The following is a 7,428-nucleotide window of genomic DNA, read 5'->3' on the forward strand; positions in this document are numbered from 1 at the left end:
TGTTGCGCCCGAACCGGACTGGGACTGGCAACGGGATCGCAACCCTCATGTTGCGCCCGCACCTCACTCAGCCAGTGAGCGGCCGGTCTGTATGTGGGATCCGAACCCTCAGCGGGAGCGCCGCCGCGCTCCCAAGCAGCGCACTGTAGCAGTGCGCCACCGGGCCGGCCCCGGCCCTACCCTTCTTGCAACTAGATTCTTTTCCTTATGACATTAAACTCCTAAAGATGAAATCACTGACCCAGGATTGCAAGTATTTTAATCAGACTGGGAAATCCCTAAAATCCCTTCTGTATTCATGTATGATTTAAGGGTAACAAGACCAGGAAATAATGCAAGGGAACAGGAAGAAAGTCACACTGAGTGTACCACATACATTCAGAAGACCCTACAATTACATTTCTTCATGTACCAAATAGGACCACCAGATATTTGCCAATGGAAATTTCCTACTTGTGGACATTAGTCCCCAAACATTTGCAGTCCCATTATTAAGTGTGAATCCAGCCACGTGCTCTTGTTTTCCATTTTTGTTTTTTTTTTTTGTTTTTGCTTTTTCCTTTGTTTAGCCAGGAGTAAGGCCTGACCTTGTTATTTCATGCTGCATTTTTCAATTATTTTTTGGTTTCTACTCAAAAGCAGGGGGTAAAAAACGCAGCTGCATACTGCTGCATGCCTATCTTAAATCTCTGGGGAGTAGTGTTTTTGAACTTATTTTTACCGAGGTGGGCCAGTGGGAGGCCAAGGGCCTCAGCCATGCCCCTCAGATATACACAACGAGCCCAGTGATGACCACCAAGCCGTAGCAAAAAGGGCCCTGGGTTCCTGAGCTGGGGTGGTGGGAGGTGAGGGCTTTTGCCACACCCCTGACATCTGAACCCAGCCCAGCAATGACCAAGCCACTGCTGGAAACCCACCGCCCCAGGTCTCCCCTGTGGGAACAAGAGGGGTGCCACAGGCCTCAATCCCACCCCTCCTCCTTCCACCTTCTTCCACCCCATTTCCTTCCCCTCTCCCCTCTCACCCTCACTCCCAAATGCTCTGCAACAACATCATAGAATGTAAAAACATAATATTAATTTTTTTTTTTTTTTCTAAATGATGACCGGTAACGGGATCTTAACCCTTGACTTGATGTTGTCAGCACCATGCTCACCCAGCGAGCAAACCGGCCATCCCTATATGGGATCCGAACCTGTGGCCTTGGTGTTATCAGCACCGCACTCTCCCAAGTGAGCCACAGGCTGGTGGCCCCTAATATTAATTTTTTAAAAGTTCATTTTTATTTTTATTTTATTTTATTATTTTTTTTTTTAAAGATGACCGGTAAGGGGATCTTAACCCTTGACTTGGTGTTGTCAGCACCACGCTCAGCCAGGGAGCGAACCAGCCATCCCTATGTGGGATCCGAACCCGGGGCCTTGGTGTTATCAGCACCACACTCTCCCGAGTGAGCCACGGGCCGGCCCAAAAGTTCATTTTTAAAACTTCTTATAATGATGTGTCATTGGAACTATTTAAAGGCTTTATTTTGGCGATAGAAGTAGTTTATAATAATAATAGCTGATTTTGTTGTGCACTTACTATGTGCCAGACACTGTCAAAAACACTTCATAACAATCTTATGAAATACATTCTATCTTTATACCCATTTTACAGCTGGAAAAAACTGAGCCCCAAAGTGGGGTATAATTTGCTTGCCTAACATCACACGGCTTGCAAGTGGCAGAGCCGAGATTTCAACACTTGTGGTCTGGCTCTAAAACCCACCCTCTTGAACACTCACTGGTTTTCAAACTTGAGCTTGCATCAGAATTACCTAGAGGGCTTGTGAAACACAGATTGCTGGGTCCCACCCCCAGAGTTTCTGATTCAATGGGTCAAGAATTTGCATTTCTAAAAAGTTTCCAGATGATGCCTCTGCCTCTGGTTCCAGGACCATACTTTAAGAACCTCTGCTGTAACTCATAATTGTTTTCATAATTTCCCAACAGGGAGAGAAGGGCCATGATCACCTGCCAATAGATTGTCAAATGTATGAGAAATCTAAGTGCTAAGTTTGTTTTAAATTTTTTTTTCTTTATTTTGGGCAGCTGGCTGGTACTGGGATCTGAACCCTCAGCCTTGGTGTTATAACACTGCACCCTAACCAACTGAGCTAATGGGCCAGCCCAACACTTCTTAATAGTAACCAACATCCATTGATGCTTACAATGTGTTAGATAGGCAGTTTTCATGCATTATATATCATCCAATCCTCACCTCAGTCTTGGGGAACAGATACTTTTATTTTTCCCATTTTACAGTGAGCAAACAGGAGTTCGGAGAGCATGGAACTTGATCAAGCTCGTGAACCAGCAAGCAGCAATCATTAGGTTCCAGTCAAAGACTGCTTAACTCCACAGGCCTGTACAATGCCATAGCCTTTGAACATAATAGATGCTCAGTCAATTAATTATTAATAAATAAACCAAAGAATCTTTGGTTTTTATATCAAAAGCATAGCTGCTCAATGGAAGACATTTTGACAGTTTAAAGGCATGATTGACTAGGCTTTACTATATAATAAAAGGGTATAAAGCACAGAGGAATAAACACATTGACACCTTAAAGGGTGAATTTCTGGGGTAATTTCAGGGCAGAAGGGACTTTTGACAAGGACAATGATGCAAAAGAGATTCATGCCAGCAGGGGTGGGAGAGGATAGTGAAGATTAAAAGAAGAAAGGCACTTACATTTCATTCTTTCTGATGGCGTTGCTCTGGGAAGACTACTTCCATTTAACAGCATTGCGGCATCATCTACATATCATAAAATTAACCCATTTAAAATGTACAGTTCAGGCCGGCCCGTAGCTCACTCGGGAGAGTGTGGTGCTGATAACACCAAGGCCACGGGTTCGGATCCCATATAGGGATGGCCGGTTTGCTCACTGGCTGAGCGTGGTGCTGACAACACCAAGCCAAGGGTTAAGATCCCCTTACCGGTCATCTTTTTAAAAATATATAAATAAATAAATAAATAAAATGTACAATTCATACCTCGTTGATCCTGCAAGTAAAAAAAAAAAAGTACAATTCAGTGGTTTTTAGTTTATTCATAGAGTTGTGCAACCATCGCTACAATCTAATTTTGGAACATTTTCATCACCCCAGAAAAAAACCCTGTACCTATTAGGAAAGAAAACCTGTACCCCATTTTGCCCAGCCTTCAAATGAGTTTAGACTAGGGACCAATCTACTCTTTGTCTCTGGATTTCCTTATACTGGACATTTCCTATAAATACAATCGTACAATATGTGGCCTTTTGTGTCTGGCTTCTTTCACTTAGCATTATGTTTTCAAAGTTCATCAGCACTTCCTTCCTTTTTTTATTCCAGCACTTTATTGAGATAAAATTTACCTAATTATGTATATATTCATGTGACCTCCACCAAGATTAAGATATAAAACATTTTCATCACCCCAGAGAATTCCTTTTTTTTTTTCTTTGCCCTCTGGCAGCTGGCTAGCACTCCTCATGCACTTTTTAAAAATTTCTTTGGTAAAATACACGTAACATAAAATTTACCATCTTAACCATTTTAAGTGTACAGTCAATAGTGATAAGAATATTGACATTGCTATGCAAGCAATCTTCAGAATTTTTTCATCTTGCAAAACTGAAACTCTGTACCCATTCTCCATCCCCCCAGCCCCTGGCACTCACCATTCTGCTTTCTGTCTCTATGAATTTGATGACTGTAGTGACCTCCTATAAGTGGAATCGTACAGTGCTTGTCCTTTTGTGACTGGTTTATTTCACTCAGCATAACGTCCTCAAGATTCGTCCATGTTGTGGTCAGAATTTCCTTCATTTATAAGGTTGAATATTATTCCATTGTATGAATATGCCACAATTTTTGTGTGGATTCATCTGTTGATGAGATGAACATTTGGGTTGCTTTCACCTTCTGGCCCTTGTGAATAGTGCCACTATGAACATGGGTGCACAGATATCTCTTTGAGATCCTATTTTTAATTCTTTTGGGTATACACCCAGAAGTAGTATTGCTGGATCATATATTAATTCTATTTTTAATACTTTGAGGAAACTCCATACTGTTTTCCACAGCAGCTACACCATTTTACATTCCCACCAGCAGTGCACAAGGGTTACATTTTCTCCACATCCTCGCCAACACTTACTATTTTGGTTTTTTGACAATAGTCATCCTAATATAGCAGGTGATATCTCACTGTGGTTTTGATTAGCATTTCCCTAGTGATTAGTGATACTGAGCATTTTTCATATGGTTGTTGGTTATTTGTATATCTTTTTCTTTCTTTCTTTCTTTTTTTTTTTTTTTTTTGTCCTTTTTGAGACCGGCTGCACCACGCTCAGCCAGTGAGTGCTGTGAGTGCACCGGTCATCCCTATATAGGATCCAAACCCACGGCGGGAGCACTGCTGCGCTCCCAGCACCGCACTCTCCCGAGTGCGCCACGGGCTCGGCCCTGTATATCTTTTTCTGAGAAATGTCTATTCAAGTCCTTTGCCCATCTTTTAATTGTTTTTGTTGTTGTGTTAATAGAAGTTTTTACATATTCTGGATATTAACCTCATATCAGACATGATTTGCAAATATTTTCTCCTGTTCTGTAGGTTGCTTTCTCATTATGTTGATCGTGTGCTTTGATGCAGTTTTAAATTTTGATATTGTCCAATTTATATATTTTTTTCTTTTGTTGCCTATGCTTTTGTTGTCTGTACTAGTCCATTTGCATTGCTTATAACAAAATACATGGGACTGGGTGATTTATAAAGAAAAATGAAATTTATTGCTTGCAGTTTCTGAGGCTGGGAAGTCCAAAGTCCATCTGGTGGTGGTGACAGTGACCCAGGGGTCTTACGTTACAAGATGGTGGAAGCAAAGAGAGCACAGAGAGAGAGACAGACTCTCCTCTTCTTTTAAAGCCCTCAGAACCATGCACCTGACCACCATTTTTAACCCATTCACTACTGCATGGTTCTACAATCCAGTCACCTCTTCAAGGCTCCACCTTTCAATTATCATAATAGGATATCCTACCCCCTTAACAGTCACAGTGAAGGCTAAATTTCTAATACATAAAACTTGGGGGACATAATTCAAGCTTCAATGAGTTTTGGGGGGACAGAATTCAATCCACTACAGTGTCATATTCCAGAAATCATTGCCAAATTCAATGTCATGAGCTTTTCCCGTATGTTTTCTTGTAAGAATTTTATAGTTTAGATCTTACATTTAGGTCTTTGACCCATTTTAAGTTAATTTCTACTTGATATAAGGTAAGGGTCCAACTTCATTCTCTTGTATGTGGATATCTAGTTTTCCCAACGTTGTTTGTTGAAAAGACTGTCCTCCATTTGCAGTGGATTGAATTATGTCCCCCCAAAACTCAATGAAGCTTGAACTGTGGCCCCCAAGTTTTATGTATTAGAAACTTAGCCCCCACTGTGACTGTTAAGGGGGTGGGAAATTCTATTATGTTACCATAATAGAATTTGGAAGGTGGAGCCTTGAAGAGGTGATTGGATTGTAGGACTGTACAGCGGTGAATGGATTAAAAATGGTGGTCAGGGGTTTGTTTCTGAGGGCTTTAAAAGAGGAGTGTCTGGGCCGGCCCGTGGCTCACTCGGGAGAGTGCGGTGCTGATAACACTAAGGCTGCGGGTTCGGTTCCTATATAGGGATGGCCGGTTCGCTCCCTGGCTGAGCGTGGTGCTGACAACACCAAGTCAAGGGTTAAGATCCCCTTACCGGTCATCTTTAAAAAAAAAAAAAGAGGAGTGTCTGTCTTTCTCTCTGTGCTCTCTTTGCTTCCACCATCTTGCAATGTGAGACCCCTGAGTCACTGTCACCACCACCAGATGGAGTTTGGATTTCCCAGCCTCAGAAACTGTGAGCAATAAATTTCATTTTCTTTATAAATCACCCAGTTCCAGGTATTATGTTATAAGCAACACAAATGGACTAATACACCATTGAATGATCTTGGAACCCATATGGAAAATTATTTATTTGGATCCCCGTATCAGCCAGCCACCAAAAAAAAAAAGAAAAAAAGAGATTATTTGACTACATATGCAAGAGTTTAATCTATGAGCCCTCTATTCTGTTTCTCCATTCCTTTATGGCTGAATAATATTCCATTGTATGAATATACCATATTTTATTTATAGGAAGCCTAATATTTTATCTCAGTATTTAATCACTTAATGTTGTCCCTTCTATGATTTATGAAATACTGAGCCTTTGTCCAGGATGTTCTATTTGATTATTAGAACATTGTCCTCTCTGAAAATAGTGTGTTTTGTTTATTTGTGTTGCTTATTGTTTGTTTAATCCTTGTACATTCTCCATTGTAATTCTAGAATCTCAGTGTGGAGAAAATTGGGTACATCTACCACAAAGACAAGCTCGGTTGCTGAGCTTTCTACCTAAGAATATTACAAACCACTAATCAAACCTAAAATAACTCAAGTTTTGTAACCCACACTGCTAATATTATCAGTCATACTAATATTATCAGTGTATGTGTAGAATGGTTTCTAGTTTTCAAAGCAGACAGTGATTTTTGTCTTATTACTACACCTATTCCCATACATGTAGCAAAGTGTCTCGCACACAAGCATTTCCTCCATAATGCTTGAGGAAGGAAAGAATGGAGGGTCGCAGCTAACATTTATTTAAGGGTTTCCTACATGGTTGATTTGTCACATGCATTACCCCATGATCTCATATATTCCTCCCTGCAACTTACCACGCAGGTCTTATTATTGCCCACATTTTACAGAGATGGAAACTGAGGCTGGGAAGAGCTAAGTAACTTAACGAGGTTACAACACTGGTTACGTAGAAGAGCCGAGGAATCTGCAAAGTGAGTAGGGCTGGGAGTTTCTATTTTGTCAGAGCGAAGTCAGATGCCTCAGGTCCTGGTGACAATCGGCCTGGGAACTCTGCGGAACCCCAGGCCTCCGGACTCTGTCGCGCTGCAAACAACAGCTGTTTTCTGTTTTGCTGCAGGCTCCAGAAAGCACCCTCAAATAAAGACTCAGATTTTCCATCACGTACGATGCAAATTCTATGGCCGGAAAGCCTCAGCGTGGAAAGGAAGAAGTTGTGTCCTTTCTACACTCTTTCTCTGATCACGCTGTGGAAACTCCGCCCCCGTCTCCACGGAAACGCGGCTTCTCCAGCCACTGTCACCAAGGGCGGAGCCCAGGGCGGCTCCTCCTCCCCGGGTTTGCGACTGCTCTCAGGCGGGGAGCGATCGCCGTCACCTTTGAACCTCTCCCTTCCTCTTCTCGGCTGCCCTCCCTTTCCGTTGTTCCTTCGTGCCCCCAAACCACATCCCGGAGCCCGCTGTGCTGCACGGTGGTCAGCGGGGACGGTGCGCCCGGCGTC

The sequence above is a fragment of the Galeopterus variegatus genome, unplaced genomic scaffold, assembly GCF_000696425.1.
Source record: "Galeopterus variegatus unplaced genomic scaffold, G_variegatus-3.0.2 Scaffold147, whole genome shotgun sequence".
Taxonomy (NCBI): Eukaryota; Metazoa; Chordata; class Mammalia; order Dermoptera; family Cynocephalidae; genus Galeopterus; species Galeopterus variegatus.